General features: G+C 48.3%; 1 protein-coding gene across 1 annotated transcript in view; it reads right to left on the bottom strand.

Annotated features, from left to right (window-relative positions):
• DNAAF5 (dynein axonemal assembly factor 5) overlaps nucleotides 1-12936 on the bottom strand; it is a 127346-nt gene that overhangs the window by 102633 nt on the left and 11777 nt on the right. The gene's annotated exons all lie outside the window — the stretch shown is intronic.

Genomic DNA, 12936 nt, shown 5'->3' with positions numbered 1-12936 from the left:
ATTATCTTCACTTCCAGTTGCAACTCTAAATCAGATTTGATGTTATTGAATGAATGTTGAAGAGCTATTTCAAAAGGATTGTTGAATACTAATATATATCTGGCTGCAAAGGTCTGCCACAAAAACTGGCAAAATACAATACAACCCACCCACAAAATCCTTAATAGCCAAGAGTAGAACATCTTTTATTTTCTGCCGCACACTAAATGTCCCTTGTTCATAATGGAATAATCGGTCTGTGGGGTAGATTGAAGATCTCCCCCTACGCAGACTGTCACCCTGCTCTTCATCCAGCCAGACTGCTCACAACAACGATTAGTCCTGCTGGGCCACATTTCTACTGTGGTTAAAAACCCAACAGGCTTCCCTTCACTCTCTACCATTCAATCCGATTGGCATCATATGTGTCTCCAGCTGACTTTTAGTGGCAAAATGAGCCATTACCGAAGGATCCAGATAAATGTTATCATTCCTACTGGGAAGAATCTTCCATCTGTAGTGCTTTCTTCATCACCCTGCCTGTACTACACTTTGGTATAGAGCGCTAAAGGCTGGTGCTCCAATTCAAACCTGTTCTTACAGACTGATAGGTGCAAGTATAGAATAATCAGTTTCACCAAAAAACGTTTGTCCACAACAACTGCTTTTTCCTCTGTGTTACATCAGTACTGAGTGCTCTGAATTTTAGCCTATGGCGGCACACAGGTTCAGTTTTAATTCAATGTTATTCATTTCTAATAGCAGTCCTACAAATGGATTCAGATCGATAATAGACAGCAAAGCAACCTCCCCCACATCGTCAGGGACCGAGACTGCATATCAACAGTTCACTGTACACAATGAAATGTGCTTAGTAAAACTTCCCATCAACACACAATCACGGTGTATTTATCTCAGACACCATCACATAATCGAATTTGTAGCTTATTTTTTGACTGGAACCACTTTAACAGAAATCATCAATTTAAAAAAACACTTGATGATATACACCACACATTGGGTAAATGTAACAGATTTCCTTGTGCTTATTGACCTCTCAGCCTCCTTCCAACATAGTCTGTCACAAGGCTTCATGTGCCCTGGAAACATCCAAGAGTTTGATAGAACGTTTTCTGTGTTGGTTCACCTTATTGTTAGCCAGCCATGATCAGATGGTAAGAATAAAGACCTCCCCCTCAGACATGGCTCAGATCACCTGCAGTGCCTCACAGGGTGCCATCTGGGCCCCTCCATTGTTCAAATTGTATATGGTGTCCCTGTAGGAAGTTGGCTCTGTATGCACTATTTCAAAGTAAGGAATAGTATGCACAGAGTCCAAGGGTTCCCCTTAGAGGTAAGATAGTGGCAAAAAGAGATAATACTAATGCTCTATTTTGTGGTAGTGTGGTCAAGCAGTAGGCTTATCAAAGGAGTAGTGTTAAGCATTTGTTGTACATACACACAGGCAATAAATGAGGAACACACACTCAGAGACAAATCCAGGCCAATAGGTTTTGTTATAGAAAAATATATTTTCTTAGTTTATTTTAAGAACCACAGGTTAAAATTCTACATGTAATATCTCATTTGAAAGGTATTGCAGGTAAGTACTTTAGGAACTTTGAATAATTACAGTAGCATATATACTTTTTACATAAAACACATTTAGCTGTTTTAAAAGTGGACACTGCAATTTTCACAGTTCCTGGGGGAGGTAAAGTATTGTTAGGTTTTGCAGGTAAGTAAACCACCTACGGGGTTAAGATTGGGGTCCAAGGTAGCCCACCGTTGGGGTTCAGAGCAACCCCAAAGTCACCACACCAGCAGCTCAGGGCCGGTCAGGTGCAGAGTTCAAAGTGGTGTCCAAAACGCATAGGCTTCAATGGAGAGAAGGGGGTGCCCCGGTTCCAGTCTGCCAGCAGGTAAGTACCCGCGTCTTTGGAGGGCAGACCAGGGGGGTTTTGTAGGGCACCGGGGGACACACAAGCTCACACAAAAAGTACACCCTCAGCGGCACTGGGGCGGCCGGGTGCAGTGTGCAAACACGCGTCGGGTTTCCAGTGTAAATCAATGGGAGACCAAGGGGTCTCTTCAGCGATGCAGGCAGGCAAGGGGGGGGCTCCTCGGGGTGGCCACCACCTGGGCAAGGGAGAGGGCCTCCTGGGAGTCACTCCTGCACTGAAGTTCCGATCCTTCAGGTGCTGGGGGCTGCGGGTGCAGGGTCTTTTCCAGCCGTCGGGATTTTAGAGTCAGACAGTCGCGGTCAGGGGGAGCCTGGGGATTCCCTCTGCAGGCGTCGCTGTGGGGGCTCAGGGGGGACAACTTTGGTTATTCACAGTCTCAGAGTCGCCGGAGGGTCCTCCCTGAGGTGTTGGTTCTCCACCAGTCGAGTCGGGGTCGCCGGGTGCAGTGTTGCAAGTCTCACGCTTCTTGCAGGGATTGCAGGAGTCTTTAAATCTGCTCCTCTGTAACAAAGTTGCAGTCTTTTTGGAGCAGGTCCGCTGTCCTCAGGAGTTTCTTGTTCCTCTTGAAGCAGGGCAGTCCTCTAAGGATTCAGAGGTCGCTGGTCCTTGAGAAAGCGTCGCTGGAGCAGGTTTCTTTAGAAGGCAGGAGACAGGCCGGTAGGACTGGGGCCAAAGCAGTTGGTGTCTTCTTTCTTCTTCTGCAGGGGTTTTCAGCTCAGCAGTCTTCTTCTTCGGTAAAGGGCAGGAATCTAAATTCTTAGGTTCAGGGGAGCCCTTAAATACTAAATTTAAGGGCGTGTTTAGGTCTGGGGGGTTAGTAGCCAATGGCTACTAGCCCTGAGGGTGGGTACACCCTCTTTGTGCCTCCTCCCAAGGGGAGGGGGTCACATTCCTATCCCTATTGGGGGAATCCTCCATCTGCAAGATGGAGGATTTCTAAAAGTTAGAGTCACTTCAGCTCAGGACACCTTAGGGGCTGTCCTGACTGGTCAGTGACTCCTCCTTGTTATTCTCATTATTTCCTCCGGCCTTGCCGCCAAAAGTGGGGCCGTGGCCGGAGGGGGCGGGCAACTCCACTAGCTGGAGTGCCCTGCCGTGCTGGAACAAAGGGGGTGAGCCTTTGAGGCTCACCGCCAGGTGTTACAGCTCCTGCCTGGGGGAGATGTTAGCATCTCCACCCAGTGCAGGCTTTGTTACTGGCCTCAGAGTGACAAAGGCACTCTCCCCATGGGGCCAGCAACATATCTCGAGTGTGGCAGGCTGCTAGAACCAGTCAGCCTACACAGGTAGTTGGTTAAGGTTTCAGGGGGCACCTCTAAGGTGCCCTCTGGGGTGTAGTTTACAATAAAATGTACACTGGCATCAGTGTGCATTTATTGTGCTGAGAAGTTTGATACCAAACTTCTCAGTTTTCAGTGTAGCCATTATGGTGCTGTGGAGTTCGTGTTTGACAGACTCCCAGACCATATACTCTTATGGCTACCCTGCACTTACAATGTCTAAGGTTTTGCTTAAACACTGTAGGGGCACAGTGCTCATGCACTGGTGCCCTCACCTATGGTATAGTGCACCCTGCCTTAGGGCTGTAAGGCCTGCTAGAGGGGTGACTTATCTATACTGCATAGGCAGTGTGAGGTTGGCATGGCACCCTGAGGGGAGTGCCATGTCGACTTACTCGTTTTGTTCTCACCAGCACACACAAGCTGGCAAGCAGTGTGTCTGTGCTGAGTGAGGGGTCCCCAGGGTGGCATAAGCTATGCTGCAGCCCTTAGAGACCTTCCCTGGCATCAGGGCCCTTGGTACCAGGGGTACCAGTTACAAGGGACTTACCTGGATGCCAGGGTGTGCCAATTGTGTAAAACAAAAGTACAGGTTAGGGAAAGAACACTGGTGCTGGGGCCTGGTTAGCAGGCCTCAGCACACTTTCAATTCAAAACATAGCATCAGCAAAGGCAAAAAGTCAGGGGGTAACCATGCCAAGGAGGCATTTCCTTACACAACCCCCCCCCAAACGAAAGAGGATGAGACTAACCTTTCCCAAGAGAGTCTTCATTTTCTAAGTGGAAGAACCTGGAAAGGCCCTCTGCATTGGCATGGGCAGTCCCAGGTCTGTGTTCCACTATAAAGTCCATTCCCTGTAGGGAGATGGACCACCTCAACAGTTTTGGATTTTCACCTTTCATTTGCATCAGCCATCTGAGAGGTCTGTGGTCAGTTTGAACTACAAAGTGAGTACCAAAGAGGTATGGTCTCAGCTTCTTCAGGGACCAAACCACAGCAATGGCCTCCCTCTCAATGGCACTCCAACGCTGCTCCCTGGGGAGTAACCTCCTGCTAATGAAAGCAACAGGCTGGTCAAGGCCATCATCATTTGTTTGGGACAAAACTGCCCCTATCCCATGTTCAGAGGCATCTGTCTGCACAATTAACTGCTTGGAGTAATCTGGAGCTTTTAGAACTGGTGCTGTGCACATTGCTTATTTCAGGGTGTCAAAGGCCTGTTGGCATTCTACAGTCCAGTTTACCTTCTTGGGCATTTTCTTGGAGGTGAGTTCTGTGAGGGCTGTCACAATGGATCCATATCCCTTCACAAACCTCCTATAGTACCCAGTCAAGCCAAGGAATGCCCTGACTTGAGTCTGGGTTTTTGGAGCTGCCCAGTCCAGAATAGACTGGATCTTGGGCTGGAGTGGCTGAACTTGGCCTCCACCTACAAGGTGTCCCAAGTAAACCACAGTTCCCTGCCCTATCTGGCATTTGGATGCCTTGATAGAGAGGCCTGCTGATTGCAGAGCCTTCAAAACCTTCTTCAGGTGGACCAGGTGATCCTGCCAGTTGGAGCTAAAGACAGCAATATCATCAAGATAAGCTGCACTAAAGGACTCCAACCCAGCAAGGACTTGATTCACCAACCTTTGGAAGGTGGCAGGGGCATTCTTTAAACCAAAGGGCATAACAGTAAACTGATAATGCCCATCAGGTGTGGAGAATGCTGTCTTTTCTTTTGCTCCAGGTGCCATTTTTATTTGCCAGTACCCTGCTGTTAAGTCAAAGGTACTTAAGAATTTGGCAGCACCTAATTTGTCTATCAGCTCATCAGCTCTAGGAATGGGATGGGCATCTGTCTTGGTGACAGAATTAAGTCCTCTGTAGTCCACACAAAACCTCATCTCTCTCTTTCCATCTTGGGTGTGAGGTTTGGGGACTAAGACCACTGGGCTAGCCCAGGGGCTGTCAGAGTGCTCAATTACTCCCAATTCCAGCATCTTGTGGACTTCCACCTTGATGCTTTCCTTAACTTGATCAGACTGTCTGAATATTTTGTTTTTGACAGGCATGCTGTCTCCTGTGTCCACATCATGGGTACACAGGTGTGTCTGACCAGGGGTTAGGGAAAAGAGCTCAGCAAACTGTTGCAGGACCCTCCTACAATCAGATTGCTGTTGGCCAGAGAGGGTGTCTGAGTAGATCACTCCATCAACTGAGCCATCTTTAGGGTTTGATGAGAGAAGATCAGGGAGAGGTTCACTCTCAGCTTCCTGATCCTCATCTGTTACCATCAACAGATTCACATCAGCCCTGTCATGGAAGAGCTTAAGGCGGTTCACATGGATCACCCTCTTGGGGCTCCTGCTTGTGCCCAGGTCCACCAGGTAGGTGACCTGACTCTTCCTCTCTAGCACTGGGTAAGGGCCACTCCAATTGTCCTGAAGTGCCCTGGGAGCCACAGGCTCCAGAACCCAGACTTTCTGCCCTGGTTGAAATTCCACCAGTGCAGCCTTTTGGTCATACCAAAACTTCTGGAGCTGTTGGCTGGCCTCAAGGTTTTTACTTGCCTTTTCCATGTACTCTGCCATCCTTGATCGAAGGCCAAGTACATAGTCCACTATGTCTTGTTTAGGCTCATGAAGAGGTCTCTCCCAGCCTTCTTTCACAAGAGCTAGTGGTCCTCTTACAGGGTGGCCAAACAGAAGTTCAAAGGGTAAGAATCCTACTCCCTTCTGAGGCACCTCTCTGTTAGCGAAGAGCAGACATGGCAGGAGGACATCCCATCTCCTTTTGAGTTTTTCTGGGAGCCCCATGATCATGCCCTTTAATGTCTTGTTGAATCTCTCAACGAGGCCATTAGTTTGTGGATGATAGGGTGTAGTGAATTTATAAGTCACTCCACACTCATTCCACATGTGTTTCAGGTATGCTGACATGAAGTTGGTACCTCTGTCAGACACCACCTCCTTGGGGAAACCCACTCTGGTAAAGATACCAATGAGGGCCTTGGCTACTGCAGGGGCAGTAGTCGACCTAAGGGGAATAGCTTCAGGATACCTAGTAGCATGATCCACTACTACTAGGATGTACATATTTCCTGAGGCTGTGGGAGGTTCAAGTGGACCCACTATGTCCACACCCACTCTTTCAAAGGGGACCCCCACCACTGGAAGTAGAATGAGGGGGGCCTTTGGATGTCCACCTGTCTTACCACTGGCTTGACAGGTGGTACAGGAGACACAAAACTCCTTAACTTTCTGGGACATGTTGGGCTAGTAGAAGTGGTTGACTAACCTCTCCCACGTCTTGGTTTGTCCCAAATGCCCAGCAAGGGGAATATCATGGGCTAAGGTCAGTATGAACTCTCTGAACGCCTGAGGCACTACCACTCTCCTGGTGGCACCAGGTTTGGGATCTCTTGCCTCAGTGTACAGGAGCCCATCTTCCCAATAGACCCTATGTGTTCCAGTTTTCTTGCCACTGGACTCTTCAGCAGCTTGCTGCCTAAGGCCTTCAAGAGAGGGACAGGTTTCTTGCCCCTTACACAACTGCTCCCTTGAGGGTCCCCCTGGGCCTAGGAGCTCAACCTGATAAGGTTCCAACTCATAGGCTCAGTTCCCTCAGAGGGCAGAACTTCTTCCTGAGAAGAGAGGTTCTCTTTTTGTTGTTGTGTTGCAGCTGGTTTCCCAGCTGACTTTCCTTTCCTCTTGGTAGGCTGGGCCCTTTTTCCAGACTCCAGTTCTACTTTTTCACCCTGTGCCTTGCACTGTGCCCTTGTCTTGACACACACCAGTTCAGGGATACCCAGCATGGCTGCATGGGTTTTCAGTTCTACCTCAGCCCATGCTGAGGACTCCAGGTCATTTCCAAGCAAACAGTCTACTCGGATATTTGAGGAGACCACCACCTGTTTCAGGCCATTGACCCCTCCCCACTCTAAAGTTACCATAGCCATGGGATGTACTTTAGTCTGATTGTCAGCGTTGGTGACTGGATAAGTTTGTCCAGCCAGGTATGGACCAGGGGAAACCAGTTTCTCTGTCACCATGGTGACACTGGCACCTGTATCCTTCAGGCCTTCTACACTTGTCCAATTAATTAAGAGCTGCTGCCTGTATTTTTGCATGTTAGGAGGCCAGGCAGCCAGTGTGGCTAAATCCATGCCACCCTCAGAGACTAATGTAGCTTCAGTGTGACACCTGATTTGCTCTGGGCACACTGTTGATCCCACTTGGAGACTAGCCATTCCAGTGTTAGCTGGAGTGGAGTTAGAAGTGCTTGGTTTCTTGGGACAGGCCTTGTCTCCAGTTTGGTGTCCAGGCTGATTACAGCTACGACACCGGGCCTTTTTGGGATCAAAGTTTTTACCCTTGTACCCAAAATTGTTTTGTGAAGAGGCTCTGGGCCCACCCTCCTGTGCAGGTTTTTGGGGGCCTGTAGATGACTCTTTACTATTTTTGTTTTTGGCTGTCTCACCACCCTTCCCCTGGGGAGATTTTTTGACCCCTTTCTTTTGGTCACCCCCTGTGGAAATCTTGGACACCCTAGTCTTGACCCAATGGTCCGCCTTCTTTCCCAATTCTTGGGGAGAAATTGGTCCTAGGTCTACCAGATGCTGATGCAGTTTATCATTGAAACAATTACTTAATAGGTGTTCTTTCACAAATAAATTGTACAGCCCATCATAATTACTTACACCACTGACTTGAATCCAACCATCTAGTGTTTTTACTGAGTAGTCTACAAAGTCAACCCAGGTCTGGCTCGAGGATTTTTGAGCCCCCCTGAATCTAATCCTATACTCCTCAGTGGAGAATCCAAATCCCTCAATCAGGGTACCCTTCATGAGGTCATAAGATTCTGCATCTTTTCCAGAGAGTGTGAGGAGTCTATCCCTACACTTTCCTGTGAACATTTCCCAAAGGAGAGCACCCCAGTGAGATTTGTTCACTTTTCTGGTTACACAAGCCCTCTCAAAAGCTGTGAACCATTTGGTGATGTCATCACCATCTTCATATTTAGTTACAATCCCTTTAGGGATTTTCAACATGTCAGGAGAATCTCTGACCCTAGTTATGTTGCTGCCACCATTGATGGGTCCTAGGCCCATCTCTTGTCTTTCCCTTTCTATGGCTAGAATCTGTTTTTCCAAAGCCAATCTTTTGGCCATCCTGGCTAACTGGATGTCCTCTTCACTGGAGTTATCCTCAGTGATTTCAGAGATGTTGGTCCCTCCTGTGAGGGAAGCAGCATCTCTGACTATTATGTTTGGAGTCAGGGCTTAAGAGGACCTGTTCTCCCTAAATAGGATTGGTAGGGGGGAATTTTCCTCCAAGTCACTATCTTCATCCTCTGTGTTGCCATCCTCAGAGGGATTGGCCTTTTCAAACTCTGCCAAAAGCTCCTGGAGCTGTAGTTTGGAAGGTCCGGGGCCCATTGTTATTTTCTTTATTTTACAGAGTGACCTTAGCTCCCTCATCTTAAGATGGAGGTAAGGGGTGGTGTCGAGTTCCACCACATTCATCTCTGTACTAGACATTATGTGTTATGCCGCGGCACTCGCCGCGGCGCCCGCCGCGGGCTCAGGTTGCCGCGGTGCGGCACGTTAAATCTGCCGCGGCCGGCGCCCGGGTCGCAGTAGATGCCGCGGCGGACGCCCAGGTCGCGGGGGTTGCCACGGCTCCGGCGAGAGCCATGGAGGCTCCAGAGAGCCGGTCTGGGGGCTGCGGCGCTCGCCGCTTTCCTTTTTTCAAGTTCTGCCATAAAGGCAGACGCGGCAGAGCCTGAAACCCCAAGGGGGTTTCAGGCATGGCCGCACACAGCGCATCATGCGCTTAACATTTATTTTCTTGCATGTCATTTCCTGCCCACCACTTACCGATGTTCCTAGGACAAACCGAACCCTTACACTTGGGGTTCTTTATACTCGCCTTTTTCTCTTCCCAGCATGCTTACCACTTCCTCTCTGCCCAGCATGCATTTTTAAACACACATATCTAATTCATTATTGTTTTCTTTTTCCCAATCCAAGATGGTGGTGTTCTACTTCCTGTTTTCTATTTCCTGTCCAGGGGTATATAAGGGGATTCCAACTGCTTGTCCATTGCGTTGCAACACTTCTTGGTGGTAGTCACGCTCCTATTTGATCTCCTTCTGCGCATTGTGTCTGTTCCTGATCTGCCTTGTTTTCCCTGCCTTCCTGATCTACTGTCCTAATACCCTGGTGTCCTCCTTTTCGTTTCAGGGAGTTCCTTTGGAGGTTTTTTACCCTACTGGGGTTTTTCCTCTGGGACTCCTTCTGGAGGGCACGGACTGTAGTGGTTCGCTCATACCAAACAGCACCGTGGCTACCGGAAGGGGTCGCCCCTACCTCGGCCAGAGCAGAACCCGTCGGAACAAGGACCGTTCCCCTACACCTCTCAGCTGCGACGGTAAGACCATTGAAAACCGCGACAGATTGCAACGCCAAAAGTTCCAGTTGCAGTCCGGAACTATGGATAACCCAGTGGCAAACACGGAACCTACTAACCAGGACCTACTGGCGACGATACAACAACAGGCTCAAGAACTCCGGCAATTACGTACTGAGAATACTGTTTATCGACAAGCCTTTGCCTCCAGGACCACGGATGTCCCTGCAGTAGCCGCCTCTACACCTCGATTTTCCGGGGATCCCACCACATTAAAAGAATTCCTGGATGCCTTGACGGTGTACTTTGCCTTTCGCCCCTCACAATTTGTACTAGATAAGACCAAGGTGGGGTATTTGATTAGTGCCTTATCAGGACCAGCCTTGGCCTGGGCCACACCTCTAGTAACCAGAAACGATCCCTGTCTATCTAATTATTCCACCGTTATCACTACTTTTAAACAGATGTTTGAACGCCCTGGACTTGAGGCGTCAGCAGAAGAGGCTCTTTGCGAAGTCCAACAAGGGAGTCAAGATGTATTACAATACATCACCCGTTTCAGACAATTAGCTGCAGAAACAACCTGGGTGGAACGTACCTTGGTGACACTCTTCCGTAGAGGTCTCAGAGAGGACATTAAAGATGAACTAGTACATTCTGCCAGGATAGAAAACCTCAAAGGATTGATGGACCAGGCACTAACGATAGAATATCGGTTGAATGAACGAAGAATGGAGAAAAAGAAGAGTCGTTTGCCTTCTCACTCAGTACCATCTCGTCCGTTCGCCCATCGTACCGAGGAAGTCCGTCCTGAATCCAAAGGGAATACCGAGGAAGAACCCATGCAGATTGACACAGCTCGCGGGCCTCTATCCGCCAGTGAAAGGGAACATAGACGAAGGAAGGGGCTTTGCCTATATTGTGGTGCAGCTGGTCACCTAATTCGCGCCTGCCCCATTCGTCCAACCAAGCCCTTGGGAAACGCCAACTCCCGTCCCCAGTAAGAAGGGTGAGGACGGGATATCGTGATATACCTTCTATTTGCTCTTCCAGGGAGGAAGGAACTGCTCTTTTTCTCTTACCAGTTACCCTCCATTTAACTGATGACCGCGAAGCAAGAACTTTGGCCTTGTTGGACTGCAGAGCCAGTGGCCTCTATTTAGATGAAACCTGGGCCAAAGAACGACAGATAACACAAATACCCAAAGAAGTACCAGAACAGGTACATACCGTTGATGGGTCACTCTTGGCCTCTGGACCTGTACAATACACCACCCCTACCTTCTGTTTACAGTTTGGTAAACATCAGGAAATTCTCTCGTTTGACTTAATCTCATCACCACACCATGTCATGATCCTGGGAATTCCATGGCTTACACGGCACAATCCTTACATCAACTGGGAAACAAAAACCATTTCGTTATCCTCCCATTTTTGTCAACACCACTGCTATCCGGCCGGGGATTATTGGTCCCCAAAAAGTCTCTCAACAGCACCTTCTCAGGTGGGAGGATCCATTAATGTCCTACAGGGAGTTCCCAGACATTATCAGGACTATATCGATGTATTCCAGAAGCCAGAAAGACCTGAATTGCCACCCCACAGAGAATACGACTGTGCCATTCCTTTAGAACCAGACACCGTAGTTCCTTTTGGGCGGATGTACTCCCTCACAGAACCAGAGAAACAAGTTTTGAAGGAGTACCTAGATGAGAATCTACAAAGTGGGTTGATAACTCCCTCCTCTTCACCCGCCGGGGCTCCTCTTTTCTTTGTACCAAAGAAAACCAAAGATCTGCGTCCCTGTATCGATTTCAGAGGGTTAAACAGGATCACTATCAAAGACCGGTATCCGTTACCCCTCATCAAGGACATCTTAGAAGCAGTCAGAGGAGCCAAGAGATTCACCAAGCTGGATCTCCGAGGAGCCTATCAACTACTAAGAATCAGAGAAGGTGATGAGTGGAAGACCGCCTTTAGAACACCTTTTGGTCACTACGAATATAGAGTAATGCCCTTCGGACTCACTAATGCCCCGTCCATCTTCCAAAGATTCATGGATTCTATCTTTTCTGATCTTTTGCAACAAACAGTGGTAGTGTATCTTGACGATATCCTAATTTATTCGGTTCATGCAGAGGAACATTCCAAGCACGTTCGCCAAGTCTTAGAGAGACTCCGACAACATCATTTGTTCTGTAAGCCTGAAAAATGCGAGTTTGATCAGATAGAAGTAAAATACTTGGGATACTGTATAGACCAAACCGGAGTTGCCATGGACTCAGACAAAGTACAGGCTATATTGAATTGGCCATCTCCTTCTTCCATCAAGGAGACTCAATGTTTTCTGGGACTAGCCAACTTCTACCGACAGTTCATAGCAGACTTTGCCCAGAGAACCAGCTTCATTACTCAAACCCTCAAAAAGGAACACCTAAAGAAAGGTTTTTGTTGGACACCAGGCGCTGAGTCAGCTTTTCAGGACTTAAAGAAAGCCTTTATTCAAGCCCCTATCCTTCGACACCCAGACACCAGCAAACAATTCATTGTTGTCACAGACGCCTCAGAAAGAGCCATTGGGGCTGCCTTGTTACAAAGACAAGACGATGAGGACCTAGAACACCCTGTATTTTATCTATCACACATTCTATCTGATTCTGAGCGAAACTATTCCGTGCTAGAACGCGAATTACTCGCCTTAAAGGTCGCGTGCACCGAATGGAGACACTTTTTGATGGGATCAAAGGAGCCCTTTGAAGCCCGGACCGTTCACAGAAATCTACAGTGCTTAAGAAATTTCCAGTGCCAAAATAGCCGGCAGGCTCGATGGGCCTTCTTCTTCAGCCAATATGATTTCTATATCACCTACATCCCTGGTTCTCAGAACATCCTGGCGGATGCCCTGTCCCGGCGTTATCCTGGGTGCGGTGATTCCGCGGTTCAAAAGTTATTTGACAACAATAAAATCATAGGGGTAGCACAGACTTTTTTAGATCAAGTCAAGTCCGAATATGCCCGTCTACACGAAACAGAACTAACAAAGTTACGTCCACAGCTGCACATAGATCATGACTACTATTATCATGATAAGGCCCTGTTTTTACCCACTAAAACAGTGCAAATCGAAGCTTTACGCATGTGCCATGATTCCCATATTGCAGGTCATCGAGGAATGAAAGCGACTCAAGATCTTTTGCTTCGCTCTTTCTGGTGGCCAACTCTCAAGGCTGACACTGAGGCATATGTGTTATCCTGTCCTACATGTGCTCAAGCCAAGACACCCCGAACCAGACCTGTGGGGTTACTCCGCCCAT

This window comes from Pleurodeles waltl, chromosome 10 (assembly GCF_031143425.1).
Source record: "Pleurodeles waltl isolate 20211129_DDA chromosome 10, aPleWal1.hap1.20221129, whole genome shotgun sequence".
Taxonomy (NCBI): domain Eukaryota; kingdom Metazoa; phylum Chordata; class Amphibia; order Caudata; family Salamandridae; genus Pleurodeles; species Pleurodeles waltl.
Note: the sequence above shows the minus strand (reverse complement) of the source record. Positions and strands in the feature narration are given on the sequence as shown.